The sequence below is a fragment of the Engystomops pustulosus genome, chromosome 10 (assembly GCF_040894005.1).
Source record: "Engystomops pustulosus chromosome 10, aEngPut4.maternal, whole genome shotgun sequence".
Taxonomy (NCBI): Eukaryota; Metazoa; Chordata; class Amphibia; order Anura; family Leptodactylidae; genus Engystomops; species Engystomops pustulosus.
In genome coordinates, this window is record NC_092420.1 from 95,169,863 (window position 1) to 95,188,838 (window position 18,976).

The window sequence follows — 18,976 nt, forward strand, 5'->3', positions numbered from 1 at the left end:
ATATTTCAAATTTGCACCGTATTGCCCCGGGATTTTGGCGCACGCGATCGGATTGTGTCGCATCGGCGCTTCACGCGACATAAATCGGGGGGAGTGGCCATCGGACAAACTGATGGATTCGGAAAAAACGCTGAATTTAAAAAAGAATTTGTGTCGCAAGATCAACACTTACATGCACCAGAAGAAGAAGGTGAACTCTGGCGGATCTCAGCGCAGCAGCGACACCTGGTGGACATGGGATGCACGGCCTTAGTGAATCCCGGCAGAACCCGAATCAGCGTTGGACAACGCACCGCGGGATCGCGACTGGACCGGGTAAGTAAATGAGCCCCAATCTCTTTCCAGCGCTATAGAATATGTTGGTGTTATGTAAACAACAGACACAAACACCAAATCCTTGGTATGGACCATTCAGCAAACCTTCTGCAGAACCAAAGATGTGAATATGATTTCCAGTACTTTGCTACTTGTGACCCATATTAGGGCACATCATATACATTACAGTGTGATGTGTGGTCTGCGGCTCCCTGCAGTTTCACTATTTATTTGTTTATGCAGAATATGAAGAAGAATCCCATCATTTTACATAAATCATATGTATGACCTCAGGATGTTGTATATCAAATGATTGTGGTAGTAAATCATAATATAGAACTGAGTTTCACAATAAACACGTGTATCACGTAAATCATCAGTTCTGTTATGCAATGTCTTCCATAGGAGATGAATTTCAATATAGTTCAAGAAGCAACATGGAAAAGTCAGAAGTTCAAATGTGAAATTGCTTATTAAAGAATATAACTACTATAATACTGCCCACTATGTACAAGAATATAACTACTATAATACTGCCCCCTATGTACAAGAATATAACTACTATAATACTGCCCCCTATGTACAGGAATATAACTACTATAATACTGCCCCCTATGTACAAGAATATAACTACTATAATACTGCCCCCTATGTACAGGAATATAACTACTATAATACTGCCCCCTATGTACAAGGATATAACTACTATAATACTGCCCCCCATGTACAGGAATATAACTACTATAATACTGCCCCCTATGTACAGGAATATAACTACTATAATACTGCCCCCTATGTACAAGAATATAACTACTATAATACTGTCCCCTATGTACAAGAATATAACCACTATAATACTGTCCCCTATGTACAAGAATATAACTACTATAATACTGCCCCCTATGTACAAGAATATAACTACTATAATACTGCCCCCTATGTACAAGAATATAACTACTATAATACTGCCCCCTATGTACAAGAATATAACTACTATAATACTGCCCGTATGTACAGGAATATAACTACTATAATACTGCCCCCTATGTACAGGAATATAACTACTATAATACTGCCCCCTATGTACAAGAATATAACTACTATAATACTGCCCCCTATGTACAAGAATATAACTACTATAATACTGTCCCCTATGTACAAGAATATAACCACTATAATACTGTCCCCTATGTACAAGAATATAACTACTATAATACTGCCCCCTATGTACAAGAATATAACTACTATAATACTGCCCCCTATGTACAAGAATATAACTAGTATAATACTGCCCCCTATGTACAAGAATATAACTACTATAATACTGTCCCCTATGTACAAGAATATAACCACTATAATACTGTCCCCTATGTACAAGAATATAACTACTATAATACTGCCCCCTATGTACAAGAATATAACTACTATAATACTGCCCCCTATGTACAAGAATATAACTAGTATAATACTGCCCCCTATGTACAAGAATATAACTACTATAATACTGCCCCCTATGTACAAGAATATAACTACTATAATACTGTCCCCTATGTACAAGAATATAACCACTATAATACTGTCCCCTATGTACAAGAATATAACCACTATAATACTGTCCCCTATGTACAAGAATAAAACTACTATAATCCTGCCCTCTATGTACAAGAATATAACTACTATAATACTGCCCCCTATGTACAAGAATATAACTACTATAATACTGCCCCCTATGTACAAGAATATAACTACTATAATACTGAACCCTATGTACAGGAATATAACTACTATAATACTGCCCCCTATGTACAAGAATATAACTACTATAATACTGCCCCCTATGTACAAGAATATAACTACTATAATACTGTCCCCTATGTACAAGAATATAACTACTATAATTCTGCCACCTATGTACAAGAATATAACTACTATAATACTGCCCCCTATGTACAGGAATATAACTACTATAATACTGCCCCCTATGTACAAGAATATAACTACTATAATACTGCCCCCTATGTACAAGAATATAACTACTATAATACTGCCCCCTATGTACAAGAATATAACTACTATAATACTGCCCCCTATCTACAAGAATATAACTACTATAATACTGTCCCCTATGTACAAGAATATAACTACCATAATACTGCCCCCTATGTACAAGAATATAACTACTATAATACTGCCCCTATGTACAAGAATATAACTACTATAATACTGCCCCCTATGTACAAGAATATAACTACTATAATACTGCCCCCTATGTACAGGCATATAACTACTATAATACTGCCCCCTATGTACAGGAATATAACTACTATAATACTGCCCCCTATGTACAAGAATATAACTACTATAATACCGCCCCCTATGTACAAGAATATAACTACTATAATACTGCCCCCTATGTACAAGAATATAACTACTATAATACTGCCCCTATGTACAGGAATATAACTACTATAATACTGCCCCCTATGCACAAGAATATAACTACTATAATACTGCCCCTATGTACAGGAATATAACTACTATAATACTGCCCCCTATGCACAAGAATATATCTACTATAATACTGCACCCTGTGTACAAGAATATAACTACTATAATACTGCCCCCTATGTACAAGAATATAACTACTATAATACTGCCCCCTATGTACAGGAATATAACTACTATAATACTGCCCCCTATGTACAGGAATATAACTACTATAATACTGCCCCCTATGTACAGGAATATAACTACTATAATACTGCCCCCTATGTACAAGAATATAACTACTATAATACTGCCCCTATGTACAGGAATATAACTACTATAATACTGCCCCTTATGTACAAGAATATAACTACTATAATACTGCCCCCTATGTACAAGAATATAACTACTATAATACTGTTCCCTATGTACAAGAATATAACTACTATATTACTGTCCCCTATGTACAAGAATATAACTACTATAATACTTCCCCCTATGTACAAGAATATATCTACTATAATACTGCCCCCTATGTACAGGAATATAACTTCTATAATACTGCCCCTATGTACAGGAATATAACTTCTATAATACTGCCCCTATGTACAGGAATATAACTACTATAATACTGTCCCCTATGTACAAGAATATAACTTCTATAATACTGCCCCCTATGTACAGGAATATAACTACTATAATACTGCCCCCTATGTACAAGAATATAACTACTATAATACTGCCCCCTATGTACAGGAATATAACTACTATAATACTGCCCCCTATGTACAAGAATATAACTACTATAATACTGCCCCTATGTACAGGAATATAACTACTATAATACTGCCCCTATGTACAGGAATATAACTACTATAATACTGCCCCCTCTGTATATGAATATAACTGCTATAATGTAGGTGAATATAGTGATGAGACATTATAGATGTATAAGGGGTGATGTCAGTGTGATGTGGGGGTCCTCCCTGTGTAGTGTTGGGGAAGCTCCTGTATGTGCAGTGACATGGAGCTTGTGTTGGACGGGGCTGGCAGGACACTGCTATAAAGATCTTCCCATCCATTACATCTGTCAGCGCGGCTAAGAGGGGGAAGTTCGATAGTCAAAGCAACTCAACCACAAGGACCCCCCTGTCCCCCTCCTCCTCCTCCATAAATCCACCCGACTGCTGACCGCTCCAAATATAATAGCCAAGTGGTTTATAATAAAAGCCAGACAGATGGCGGAAGATAAATGTAATGTATCTCTTAAAGGCGCACTACACAATGGCCGCATATACTAATACGTAGTGCAGGTTGCCTTACTATTATCTTCATGAATGTGGCGCGCGCTGCACGCGCCCGAGGTGCAGGAACGGTGCGAATACCCCCGGAACGCCCCTTTCTGTGCACGGGATTGTGTTGCACCGTGCAGCCGAGACACAAAACTGTTGCAAACACTAGTCGCGCGTGTATTTATGTGCAATCTACCCCAGAATTCTAGCGCAGACTGCTTAGAAAATGAGCCCCAATGGGGCAGATTTGCTTTCCCTTTCGCGATCCAGCAGCGCGTTCTCTGCGCTGGATTCGGGTCCGGCCGGGATTCATCAAGGTAGTTCCTCCGCCGTCCACCAGGTGGCGCTGCTGCGCTGAAAAGCATCTGAACGCACTGGAGTTTACCGGGCCGGACCAAGTGAAGGTAAGCGCGTCCCAAGCGGCACATTTCTTTTTTTAAATGCGGCGGTTTTTCCGAATCCGTCGGGTTTTAGCTCGGCCACGCCCCCCGATTTCCGTCGCGTGCATGCCAGCGCCGATGCGCCACGATCCGATCGCGTGCGCCAAAATCCCGGGGCAATTCAGGTACAATCGGCGCAAATCGGAAATATCCGGGTAACACGTCGGGAAAATGAGAATCGGGCCCTTAGTAAATGACCCCCATTATCTCTACATTTGCAACACCCCTGCCGAAGCAAAGATGTTGTGAATTGGTCCCTCTCCATGTCAGGAGAAGCCTGCTGAGCCTAATCACCTCACTAGGGGGTCTCCAGCATGAAATTCTAGTATGCAAGCATAAGTCTCTGCCTGGGAGACTAAGAGTTAATTGTATTGTCCAATTATATGCTTTATAATTACTGAGATGATAGAAGCAAGCTGATTGGACAAAGGAGCTGCCAGCTCACAAGTGGAGGTTATAAAGCCCCTTGTGGCTGGAAAGTTCTAGGTCAGTCTGGTCAGGAGGTCAGTGCAGAGACAAGCAGGGGCGTAATTTGAGGGGTTGCAGAGGTTGCGGTCGCACCAGGGCCCAAGTGGCTTAGGGGGCCAATTCGCAAGTAAAATCGTGCGTTCAATCCAAATCAGTCGGATTGTCTAACGGCCGCCCCCCAATCTGTGTCACATGGAAGCAGCTCTGCTGCGCCACAATGCGATCGCGTGTGCGACACAATCCCAGCGCAAACCCCTGTTAAATACCTGTCACAGCCGCGAAAAACCCGAAAACGTCAGCAAATCCAACAAAAGTGCGATCCGTGGACCCTTAGTAAATAAGCCCCATTCTGTACACATAATATATGTGAACACTGAAATCCTACACAACAGCAACTGGGCAATGTAGTTCAGCGATGACATCATCACAGCATGACATCATCATTCATGTGGCTACACCAGACTCCGCCTCTTTCCAGAAGATTGTATAATATTGGAGAATACGAGGGACCATCGTCAGTGTATCCCCGGTCCTGGGGGGAATCTCTAGGAAGTTTTTCATGTTTTTGACATTTCTTCAATACAAAAAAAGTTACATGACAACGATCAGGTGTTTGACGTCTCATTTTAGAAAATAACATATCACAGCCTGATCAGTAATAACTCTACAAAAAAGAGAAGTGCTTAGGCCACTGACCGCCCCTCCCCCACGGTGTTTTTCTTACCAAAATATTAACTACAATATAAAGTTCACAGAACCATTGATTCTCCAGCACTGAATTAATTTAGCCACAGCGCCATCAACTGGACACTGCTGGAATGGCAGCACTAGAAAATATACTAAAACAATTATAACAGGACAAGTAAGTAATGTCCTGTATGTACACAGTGACTGCACCACCAGCAGAATAGTGAGTGCAGCTCTGGAGTATAATACAGGATGTAACTCAGGATCAGTACAGGATAAGTAATGTCATGTATGTACACAGTGACTGCACCAGCAGCAGAATAGTGAGTGCAGCTCTGGAGTATAATACAGGATGTAACTCAGGATCAGTACAGGATAAGTAATGTCATGTATGTACACAGTGACTGCACCAGCAGCAGAATAGTGAGTGCAGCTCTGGGGTATAATACAGGATGTAACTCAGGATCAGTACAGGATAAGTAATGTCATGTATGTACACAGTGACTGCACCAGCAGCAGAATAGTGAGTGCAGCTCTGGAGTATAATACAGGATATAACTCAGGATCAGTACAGGATAAGTAATGTCATGTATGTACACAGTGACTGCACCAGCAGCAGAATAGTGAGTTCAGCTCTGGGGTATAATACAGGATGTAACTCAGGATCAGTACAGGATAAGTAATGTCATGTATGTACACAGTGACTGCACCAGCAGCAGAATAGTGAGTGCAGCTCTGGAGTATAATACAGGATGTAACTCAGGATCAGTACAGGATAAGTAATGTCATGTATGTACACAGTGACTGCACCAGCAGCAGAATAGTGAGTGCAGCTCTGGGGTATAATACAGGATGTAACTCAGGATCAGTACAGGATAAGTAATGTCATGTATGTACACAGTGACTGCACCAGAAGCAGAATAGTGAGTGCAGCTCTGGGGTATAATACAGGATGTAACTCAGGATCAGTACAGGATAAGTAATGTCATGTATGTACACAGTGACTGCAGCAGCAGCAGAATAGTGAGTGCAGCTCTGGTGTATAATACAGGATGTAACTCAGGATCAGTACAGGATCAGTAATGTCATGTATGTACACAGTGACTGCACCAGCAGAATAGTGAGTGCAGCTCTGGAGTATAATACAGGATGTAACTCAGGATCAGTACAGGATAAGTAATGTCATGTATGTACACAGTGACTGCACCAGCAGCAGAATAGTGAGTGCAGCTCTGGAGTATAATACAGGATATAACTCAGGATCAGTACAGGATAAGTAATGTCATGTATGTACACAGTGACTGCACCAGCAGCAGAATAGTGAGTTCAGCTCTGGGGTATAATACAGGATGTAACTCAGGATCAGTACAGGATAAGTAATGTCATGTATGTACACAGTGACTGCACCAGCAGCAGAATAGTGAGTGCAGCTCTGGAGTATAATACAGGATGTAACTCAGGATCAGTACAGGATAAGTAATGTCATGTATGTACACAGTGACTGCACCAGCAGCAGAATAGTGAGTGCAGCTCTGGGGTATAATACAGGATGTAACTCAGGATCAGTACAGGATAAGTAATGTCATGTATGTACACAGTGACTGCACCAGAAGCAGAATAGTGAGTGCAGCTCTGGGGTATAATACAGGATGTAACTCAGGATCAGTACAGGATAAGTAATGTCATGTATGTACACAGTGACTGCAGCAGCAGCAGAATAGTGAGTGCAGCTCTGGTGTATAATACAGGATGTAACTCAGGATCAGTACAGGATCAGTAATGTCATGTATGTACACAGTGACTGCACCAGCAGAATAGTGAGTGCAGCTCTGGAGTATAATACAGGATGTAACTCAGGATCAGTACAGGATAAGTAATGTCATGTATGTACACAGTGATTGCACCAGCAGCAGAATAGTGAGTGGAGCTCTGCGGTATAATACAGGATGTAACTCAGGATCAGTACAGGATAAGTAATGTCATGTATGTACACAGTGACTGCACCAGCAGCAGAATAGTGAGTGCAGCTCTGGGGTATAATACAGGATGTAACTCAGGATCAGTACAGGATAAGTAATGTCATGTATGTGCACAGTGACTGCACCAGCAGCAGAATAGTGAGTGCAGCTCTGGAGTATAATACAGGATGTAACTCAGGATCAGTACAGGATAAGTAATGTCATGTATGTACACAGTGACTGCACCAGCAGAATAGTGAGTGCAGCTCTGGAGTATAATACAGGATGTAACTCAGGATCAGTACAGGATAAGTAATGTCATGTATGTACACAGTGACTGCACCAGCAGGATAGTGAATGCAGCTCTCGATCACCTGATCATCGGCAAATGTGACCACCTGTATAAAAGCAGAAGTTCTGGAATTTTGCTGGAGTGGAAGGACCTACTTGTCTATGAAAAGGAGAGTACAGGTTCCTTATTCTCATGATCGGGGGGAGTCGCATCAGTCAGATCCGGAGCGATCAGAATGTTATCCCATATTATGAGTCCAGGGGACAACCCCTTTAAGACCTCCTAAGGACTAGATGTTCATCATTATGTGCTGATACATAGAATATAAATGATGAAGTTGATGTTCCCCTTTTAATGCACACGACACACTGTACCAGAATGATGCTGTGAGCAGTGGGTGAGATTAGGGGCTTTGGGGCCTGGTAAGCAGCTGTTGCGATGAGTTGCGGCTTCTGCTCTTAATTAGATGCTAGAAATGAAGAGTTAATCCATCTTCAGCACATCTTGGGTGCGGCAGGCGGGGGGCGCTCTCGCTGTATACATTGTGGCTGTTATTCTGCGGGCGGCTGCTATCCCAGCGATTTAGCACCTGCTTTATGGAATATATTCGGGACATGTGATATGGATCGCTCTATTGTCTGGAAGCCGGGCATAGCGAGAACAATGGACTCATCACGTCCCGCGCTGTTTACACTACAAGCAGCTGGGGGCTTTATAGGACCAGTCCCCGGCCTGGCACTGAGTGCTGCACGGCCCCCCGTAAGACCCTCTGCGTGAGCTGATTACATGTTTCTAGAGAAGGGGAGATGATCTGCAGCCGCCCGGAGTCAGGGGTTAGGGCAGGATTAAGGCTGAGATATTCTGCGAGGAGCACAAGATCCACACACACAATCCGTATAATCTGCCCCAGTGTTACAGCTCAGCCCCCGGCATCACCAGAACATACTGATCCGCAGGAGGATCAACAGGGAACCGACCCAACTACAAAAGAGAGAGGAAATAATTACACAGAGACATAGCAGGAAGGTATATATGTGAGGAGAGAACCCCTCTAATGGGGGCTAAAGATGGGGTACAGCTTAATTTGTACTGATCCTGAGTTACATCCTGTATTATACTCCAGAGCTGCACTCACTATTCTGCTGCTGGTGCAGTCACTGTGTACATACATGACATTACTTATCCTGTACTGATCCTGAGTTACATCCTGTATTATACTCCAGAGCTGCACTCACTATTCTGCTGCTGGTGCAGTCACTGTGTACATACATGACATTACTTATCCTGTACTGATCCTGAGTTACATCCTGTATTATACCCCAGAGCTGCACTCACTATTCTGCTGCTGGTGCAGTCACTGTGTACATACATGACATTACTTATCCTGTACTGATCCTGAGTTACATCCTGTATTATACTCCAGAGCTGCACTCACTATTCTGCTGCTGGTGCAGTCACTGTGTACATACATGACATTACTTATCCTGTACTGATCCTGAGTTACATCCTGTATTATACTCCAGAGCTGCACTCACTATTCTGCTGGTGCAGTCACTGTACATACATGACATTACTTATCCTGTACTGATCCTGAGTTACATCCTGTATTATACCTCAGAGCTGCACTCACTATTCTGCTGCTGGTGCAGTCACTGTGTACATACATGGCATTACTTATCCTGTACTGATCCTGAGTTACATCCTGTATTATACTCCAGAGCGGCACTCACTATTCTGCTGCTGGTGCAGTCACTGTGTACATACATGACATTACTTATCCTGTACTGATCCTGAGTTACATCCTGTATTATACCTCAGAGCTGCACTCACTATTCTGCTGCTGGTGCAGTCACTGTGTACATACATGACATTACTTATCCTGTACTGATCCTGAGTTATATCCTGTATTATACCCCAGAGCTGCACTCACTATTCTGCTGCTGGTGCAGTCACTGTGTACATACATGGCATTACTTATCCTGTACTGATCCTGAGTTACATCCTGTATTATACTCCAGAGCGGCACTCACTATTCTGCTGCTGGTGCAGTCACTGTGTACATACATGACATTACTTATCCTGTACTGATCCTGAGTTACATCCTGTATTATACCCCAGAGCTGCACTCACTATTCTGCTGCTGGAGCAGTCACTGTGTACATACATGACATTACTTATCCTGTACTGATCCTGAGTTATATCCTGTATTATACCCCAGAGCTGCACTCACTATTCTGCTGCTGGTGCAGTCACTGTGTACATACATGACATTACTTATCCTGTACTGATCCTGAGTTACATCCTGTATTATACTCCAGAGCTGCACTCACTATTCTGCTGCTGGTGCAGTCACTGGGTACATACATGACATTACTTATCCTCTACTGACCCTGAGTTACATCCTGTATTATACTCCAGAGCTGCACTCACTATTCTGCTGCTGGTGCAGTCACTGTGTACATACATGACATTACTTATCCTGTACTGATCCTGAGTTACATCCTGTATTATACTCCAGAGCTGCACTCACTATTCTGCTGCTGGTGCAGTCACTGTGTACATACATGACATTACTTATCCTGTACTGATCCTGAGTTACATCCTGTATTATACCCCAGAGCTGCACTCACTATTCTGCTGCTGGTGCAGTCACTGTGTACATACATGACATTACTTATCCTGTACTGATCCTGAGTTACATCCTGTATTATACCCCAGAGCTGCACTCACTATTCTGCTGCTGGTGCAGTCACTGTGTACATACATGACATTACTTATCCTGTACTGATCCTGAGTTACATCCTGTATTATACTCCAGAGCTGCACTCACTATTCTGCTGCTGGTGCAGTCACAGTGTACATACATGACATTACTTATCCTGTACTCATCCTGAGTTACATCCTGTATTATACCCCGGTGTGGGGTGGGGGGGAATGTCACACAATTAGTATTTCACCCCAAATGGAAATGAAGTGGCAGAAATGACTCCCAGTTTTCTGTCTCGGGTTATCAGGAACAGATTTCCTCAGGAATTTTCTGCCATACATTCTGATGTCAGAGAGTGTCGGGTGTGTGGATGTACGCTGCGCAGGCGGAGTAATGATGAGCCGCCTGACCCCTGCGTGGCACAGTGGAGCTGCTGCGGATGATGGATGTAATGCAGATCCTATATACTGTATGTGCATGTGAGCCCAAGGCCAGAACAGAGGCGCAATGTAATTCTCACTATTTACAATACAATTTTGCAATAGTTTTTTGCAACTTTGTATTTTCAACGTTCGGAGATGAATAACCACTGGACACCAGGACTAACAATATATCCCATTAGCTCCAGTTTTTTAGGTATTTAGCTTTCTTTTACCCTAGACCACCAGGGAAACAAGCTGGTAAATGCATTTGTACTACTACTGCCGAGGCTATGAGGGAATCAGATATTAGCTGCACTACTGCCACAGACCACCAGGAGAGCAAGAAGCCACGCTCCATTATAACGGGAGGGAGGGATCAATGATTGTTGTCCCAGAGGAATGAGAATTCTTTGTGAGACCTGCATTGGAGGTAGCCTCTAAACCACCCTAGCCCACCAGGAAAGAAGACATTTATACTTATTCTCAGTGGTGTAACTTGAAGCTGATGTATGGTTATAATGTATGGTTTATAGTACTAGTCTTCTCAAGTAGGAAAGCTCAGGGCTGGCGCCAGCACTGGGTATGCCTGGGCAAGTGCCGGGGCCCAGAGCTGCTGGGGGGGCCCACATAAGGATTTGTACAACGTTGCCTCTGTCTGGTCCCTGGACACAGCTGTTACCACCAAGGGCTCCCCATCCATTACCCAGGGATCTATCTTACAGACACTCAGGGGCTGCCCCAGGGAGATTCAGTACATCAGCCTCTCCCTCCATATTTCTTGCACACATCACCTGCTGGAGACCTGCCAGACTGTAGGACAGCCCTCCGGTCCCCATACCAAGTACCGTGACACTAGCGTGCCTAGGCCGTAACCGCCAGCCACTCCGGTATTCTGGGCCCCGGCTGTCTCCAGGCCCCAAGAAAAGGCCAGGCCCCGGTGGGGAATGTTGCAGATCCATAGGGGCTGTATCTAATGAATCTATAGAGGGTGAAGGGGTTTATATAAAATAACCATGAGGGGACGTTTTGGGATGATAAGCAAGGGAATATTTTAGGGAACGGGAGACTGTTAAAGTTTCTGAATTTTTAATGCCACCATGTGAGGCCACTGCGAAGGAGCCACTGAGGCTCTGTCACCCAGGGCCCACTGATACCTGGAGCCAACCCTGGGAAAGCTACACCATAAGGGCCCCCTAGGCCTCTTGGGCCCGGTTGCGACTGTACAGTTTGCTAAGGCTGCATGCGATGCAGATTGTCATGCGGAAAAACTGCATCAGAAACGTACGGTTTTAGGTGCGTTTCTTTTTGTAGTGCGTTTTTGGTGTTCCTTTTTTTTACCTCTTCTGATTCACCTGATATGATGTCATGCAAAGCAAAAACATGCATCGAATCTGCAATATGATGCGGATTTGATGCAGATATTCACTTCCCCATAGAGTTCAATGTAAAAAATACATGTCGAAAAATCCATGACACACAAGAAAAGTAACTTATTATTAAGTTATTTAATTTTTCATTTCAGCGACAAAAAAAAAAATGTTAATTGTCTACATCACTTTTTCCAAATCTCATTCACTGTAATGCTACTGTATTACACCGGATGCAGATCACATCAGAGACTGTTCCAATAAGTGCAAAAAGATCCTTTGATCATTACTGTGGCCGGTTTTTAATATGCAGAGGGGCGTGGCTAAGCACCTGCCCACATGTTACATATGTATCACATGTTTCCAATGTAACAAAAGATACATAGGGGCTGATTTACTAAGGGTCTGTCGGGTTTTCCGACTTTTTGGGGATCGCGCCTCCAGGACAGGGGTTTAGAAGGGGATTGTGCCGCGCTCGAGCAGATTTTGGCGCATCGGTGCCGGCTTTCATGTGACAGAAATTGGCGGACGATCCGATGGATTCGGACTGAGCGCAGGATTTAACATTTAAATTGTGTTGCAAGACAATGCACTTACATGCACCAGGAAGAAGAAGGTGAACTCCGGGGACCTGAGCGGGGAAGCAACACAAGCAGGAAATCGGGCGCAGGATCTTAGTGAATCGCGCCAGAGTCCATGATCGTCAGACAACGCACCACATCGCAACAGGACCGGATAAGTAAATGTGCCCCATAGTGTTCTATGCAGCTATGTCACCATCGTGCTCTGTGGTGTTGTACGCTGCCCCTGTGCCCCCGCTGGTGACTGGTACGGATCGAGCAGGAATATTAGTTACCGCAGTCACATTCCAGGTTGGGCTCATTTTCTCTTCTTTCCTAAATAATCTTTCCCTCCTCCTCATTGCCGGTCTCCTGAGGAGCCGGGGATATTCTAAACACTTCCCAGATGTGGCAGGCCGGTAACACTCGGGGTCTGACCCACCTCTGACAGCCGCCCGCATGCTTTATATTTACTCTATAATGCAATAGGATATTGTATAATCCCCGCAGACGCAAATATTTACAGCCGTGTATCCACGGAAACCAATGTAAACATTCACATCCCCAAAATCCACTCCAGCAGTGAGAAAGGAGAAGCAGATTTACTATGGGACATAAAGTGCGGGAGGACGGGATTTAAAGGGGAAGTCATTTCTAGACGTAGAGGCCCAGACATATTACAATTGGCGCAAAGTACGTTCGTTTTCTTTGTGCTTTAGGCAGGTGGAGACACTTTGCTGCACATTTATTAAAGCGTTTGCGCGAGTTTTCTGTCTGACTTTGCGCTGAAAAGACCATGGAAACTGCTTGTACATGTATTTATAAAGTGTCTGCGCCAGTTTGGTGTCGCGGCTGCTCAGTATCTACAGCGGCACAAAATTCTGCACCTAAAGGGGCGTCCTGATGCCACCTCAGATTTTGTGCCATATTTATTACAGAGACTCAACAGAATTGTTTGTACGCCCTGGGGCACATTTACTTACCCGTCCTGCGTGATCCCCGAAAGTGCATTGTCTAACCGGAATGCACATCTGCCGCGATTCACTAAGATCGTGCGCCCGATATCCTGCATGTGTCGCTTCCCCGCTCAGGTCCCCGGAGTTCACCTTCTTCTTCCTGGTGCATGTAAGTGCATTGTCCGTGTATAATGCACTGTGCGGGGAGTCACTAAGATCGTGTGTCCGATATCCTGCATGTGTCGCTTCCCCGCTCAGGTCCCCGGAGTTCACCTTCTTCTTCCTGGTGCATGTAAGTGCATTGTCCGTGTATAATGTGCTGTGCAGGGAGTCACTAAGATTGTTCACCCGATATCCTGCATGTGTCGCTTCCCCGCTCAGGTCCCCGGAGTTCACCTTCTTCTTCCTGGTGCATGTAAGTGCATATAATGCGCTGTGCGGGAGTCACTAAGATCGTGCGCCCGATATCCTGCATGTGTTGCTTCCCCGCTCAGGTCCCTGGAGTTCACCTTCTTCCTCCTGGTGCATGTAAGTGCATTGTCCGTGTATAATGCGCTGTGCGGGAGTCACTAGGATCGTGCACCCGATATCCTGCATGTGTTGCTTCCCCGCTTAGGTCCCCGGAGTTCACCTTCTTCTTCCTGGTGCATGTAAGTGCATTGTCTTGCGACACAATTTGAATATTAAATCCCGTACTCAGTCCGAAGCAGTCGGATCGTACGACGCAAATCCTGAAAACTGCGAAAATCCGACGGAAGTGCGATCCGCCGACCCTTAGTAAATAAGCCCCTCTATGTTAAAGGTGCATCAAAAAATAGATGATGCACACCTCCCAGGATTCATAAAGACCGGGCGCCAGTTTTGGTTAAAGGGGTATTCCCACGAAGACAAGATTCTTAAATATACTCAGGATAACAAAATTTGATAACTTTCTTTCATGGGAATAACCCCTTTAATGTGCAGCCCCCTGCACACGCCACATAGTACAGACTGCGCCAGTTCTGATACATGTGGCCCATTATTTAATAGTGTCGCAGGCTCTTTAACGTGGACAGGTTTCAGGATGTGACACGGTTTCACCTATGTTTTCTTAGTATATGGCTTGAATGTTGCTGCTACAGAATTGTGTCATATTCCAGTAATAACTGAGGCGCAAACCAGGAACACCAACAACCCCGTCCCTTTAACTTAGACAAAATACTAGTGCATACACAACAATATATCTGAGCCATAATTATGCTAAATCACAGAACTAGTTATATTCCTGTACATAGGGGGCAGTATTATAGTAGTTATATTCTTGTACATAGGGGGCAGTATTATAGTAGTTATATTCTTGTACATAGGAGGCAGTATTATAGTAGTTATATTCCTGTACATAGGGGGCAGTATTATAGTAGTTATATTCTTGTACATAGGAGCAGTATTATAGTAGTTATATTCCTGTACATAGGGGGCAGTATTATAGTAGTTATATTCTTGTACATAGGGGGCAGTATTATAGTAGTTATATTCTTGTACATAGGGGACAGTATTATAGTAGTTATATTCTTGTACATAGGGGACAGTATTATAGTAGTTATATTCCTGTACATAGGGGGCAGTATTATAGTAGTTATATTCTTGTACATAGGGGGCAGTATTATAGTAGTTATATTCTTGTACATAGGGGGCAGTATTATAGTAGTTATATCCCTGTACATAGGGGCAGTATTATAGTAGTTATATTCTTGTACATAGGGGGCAGTATTATAGTAGTTATATTCTTGTACATAGGGGGCAGTATTATAGTAGTTATATTTTTGTACATAGGTGGCAGTATTATAGTAGTTATATTCCTGCACATAGGGGGCAGTATTATAGTAGTTATATTCTTGTACATAGGGGGCAGTATTATAGTAGTTATATTTTTGTACATAGGTGGCAGTATTATAGTAGTTATATTCTTGTACATAGGGTGCAGTATTATAGTAGTTATATTCTTGTACATAGGGGGCAGTATTATAGTAGTTATATTCCTGCACATAGGGTGCAGTATTATAGTAGTTATATTCTTGTACATAGGGGGCAGTATTATAGTAGTTATATTCTTGTACATAGGGGGCAGTATTATAGTAGTTATATTCCTGCACATAGGGTGCAGTATTATAGTAGTTATATTCTTGTACATAGGGGGCAGTATTATAGTAGTTATATTCCTGTACATAGGGGGCAGGATTATAGTAGTTATATTCTTGTACATAGAGGGCAGTATTATAGTAGTTATATTCTTGTACATAGGGGGCAGTATTATAGTAGTTATATTCCTGTACATAGGGGGCAGTATTATAGTAGTTATATTCTTGTACATAGGGGGCAGTATTATAGTAGTTATATTCCTGTATATAGGGGGCAGTATTATAGTATTCATATTCTTGTACATATGGGACAGTATTATAGTAGATATATTCCTGTACATAGGAGGCAGTATTATAGTAGTTATATTCTTGTACATAGGGGGCAGTATAATAGTAGTTACCGTATATTCTTGTACATAGGGGGCAGTATTATAGTAGTTATATTCTTGTACATAGGGGGCAGTATTATAGTAGTTATATTCTTGTACATAGGGGCAGTATTACAGTAGTTATATTCTTGTACATAGGGGGCAGTATTATAGTAGTTATATTCTTGTACATAGGGGCAGTATTATAGTAGTTATATTCCTGTACATAGGGGGCAGTATTATAGTAGTTATATTCTTGTACATAGGGGGCAGTATTATAGTAGTTATATTCTTGTACATAGGGGGCAGTATTATAGTAGTTATATTCCTGTACATAGGGGGCAGTATTATAGTAGTTATATTCTTGTACATAGGGGGCAGTATTATAGTAGTTATATTCTTGTACATAGGGGCAGTATTACAGTAGTTATATTCTTGTACATAGGGGGCAGTATTATAGTAGTTATATTCTTGTACATAGGGGCAGTATTACAGTAGTTATATTCTTGTACATAGGGGGCAGTATTATAGTAGTTATATTCTTGTACATAGGGGGCAGTATTATAGTAGTTATATTCTTGTACATAGGGGCAGTATTACAGTAGTTATATTCTTGTACATAGGGGGCAGTATTATAGTAGTTATATTCTTGTACATAGGGGCAGTATTATAGTAGTTATATTCCTGTACATAGGGGGCAGTATTATAGTAGTTATATTCTTGTACATAGAGGGCAGTATTATAGTAGTTATATTCCTGTACATAGGGGGCAGGATTATAGTAGTTATATTCTTGTACATAGGGGGCAGTATTATAGTAGTTATATTCCTGTACATAGGGGGCAGTATTATAGTAGTTATATTCTTGTACATAGGGGGCAGGATTATAGTAGTTATATTCTTGTACATAGGGGGCAGTATTATAGTAGTTATATTCTTGTACATAGGGGGCAGTATTATAGCAGTTATATTCTTGTACATAGGGGGCAGTATTATAGTAGTTATATTCTTATACATAGGGGCAGTATTATAGTAGTTATGTTCCTGTACATAGGGGGCAGTATTATTGTAGTTATATTCTTGTACATAGGGGGCAGTATTATAGTGGTTATATTCCTGTACATAGGGGGCAGTATTTTAGCAGTTATATTCTTATACATAGGGGCAGTATTATAGTAGTTATATTCTTGTACTTAAGGGGCAGTATTATAGTAGTTATATTCTTATACATAGGGGCAGTATTATAGTAGTTATATTCTTGTACATAGGGGGCAGTATTATAGTAGTTATATTCTTGTACATAGAGGGCAGTATTATAGTAGTTATATTCCTGTACATAGGGGGCAGTATTATAGTAGTTATATTCTTGTACATAGGGGGCAGTATTATAGTAGTTATATTCTTGTACATAGGGGGCAGTATTATAGTAGTTATATTCTTGTACATAGGGGGCAGTATTATAGTAGTTATATTCCTGTACATAGGGGGCAGTATTATTGTAGTTATATTCTTGTACATAGGGGGCAGTATTATAGTAGTTATATTCTTGTACATAGAGGGCAGTATTATAGTAGTTATATTCTTGTACATAGGGGGCAGTATTATAGTAGTTATATTCTTGTACATAGGGGGCAGTATTATAGTGGTTATATTCTTGTACATAGGGGACAGTATTATAGTAGTTATATTCTTGTACATAGGAGGCAGTATTATAGTAGTTATATTCTTGTACATAGGAGGCAGTATTATAGTAGTTATATTCTTGTACATGGGGGGCAGTATTATAGCAGTTATATTCTTGTACATAGGGGGCAGTATTATAGTAGTTATATTCCTGTACATAGGGGGCAGTATTGTAGTAGTTATATTCTTGTACATAGGGGGCAGTATTATAGTAGTTATATTCTTTTACATAGGGGGCAGTATTATAGTAGTTATATTCTTGTACATAGGGGGCAGTATTGTAGTAGTTATATTCTTGTACATAGGAGCAGTATTATAGTAGTTATATTCCTGTACATAGGGGGCAGTATTATAGTAGTTATATTCTTGTACATAGGGGGCAGTATTATAGTAGTTATATTCTTGTACATAGGGGGCAGTATTATAGTAGTTATATTCTTGTACATAGGGGGCAGTATTATAGTAGTTATATTCCTGTACATAGGGAGCAGTATTATAGTAGTTATATTCTTGTACATAGGGGGCAGTATTATAGTAGTTATATTCTTGTATATAGGGGGAAGTATTATAGTAGTTATATACCTGTACATAGGGGGCAGTATTATAGTAGTTATCAAAGGAAGAAGAGGAAAATCGGGAAACCGGCACTCATGAAAAAAGTCCAAGGGTAAGCGACTATTTAAAAACATGTGGAAGCATTTATTTAGAAAAATATTTTAAAACACTGCTGAATAGCATGGAAAACATGGACACAGCAATAGACAGTGTGACACGGAAAAAAAAAAAAAAGGGGGGGGGGATAGCAAAGGTAAAGCGTTTCGGACTCTATTGGGGGGATCTCAGTCCTTAGTCATACTG

The 18,976-nt window shown here is 41.9% G+C and overlaps 1 protein-coding gene across 6 annotated transcripts in view; it reads left to right on the top strand.

The window, feature by feature from the left end:
- The window catches only part of FGGY (FGGY carbohydrate kinase domain containing), a 356,370-nt gene that overhangs the window by 326,836 nt on the left and 10,558 nt on the right, over positions 1-18,976 (top strand). The window lies entirely within an intron of this gene.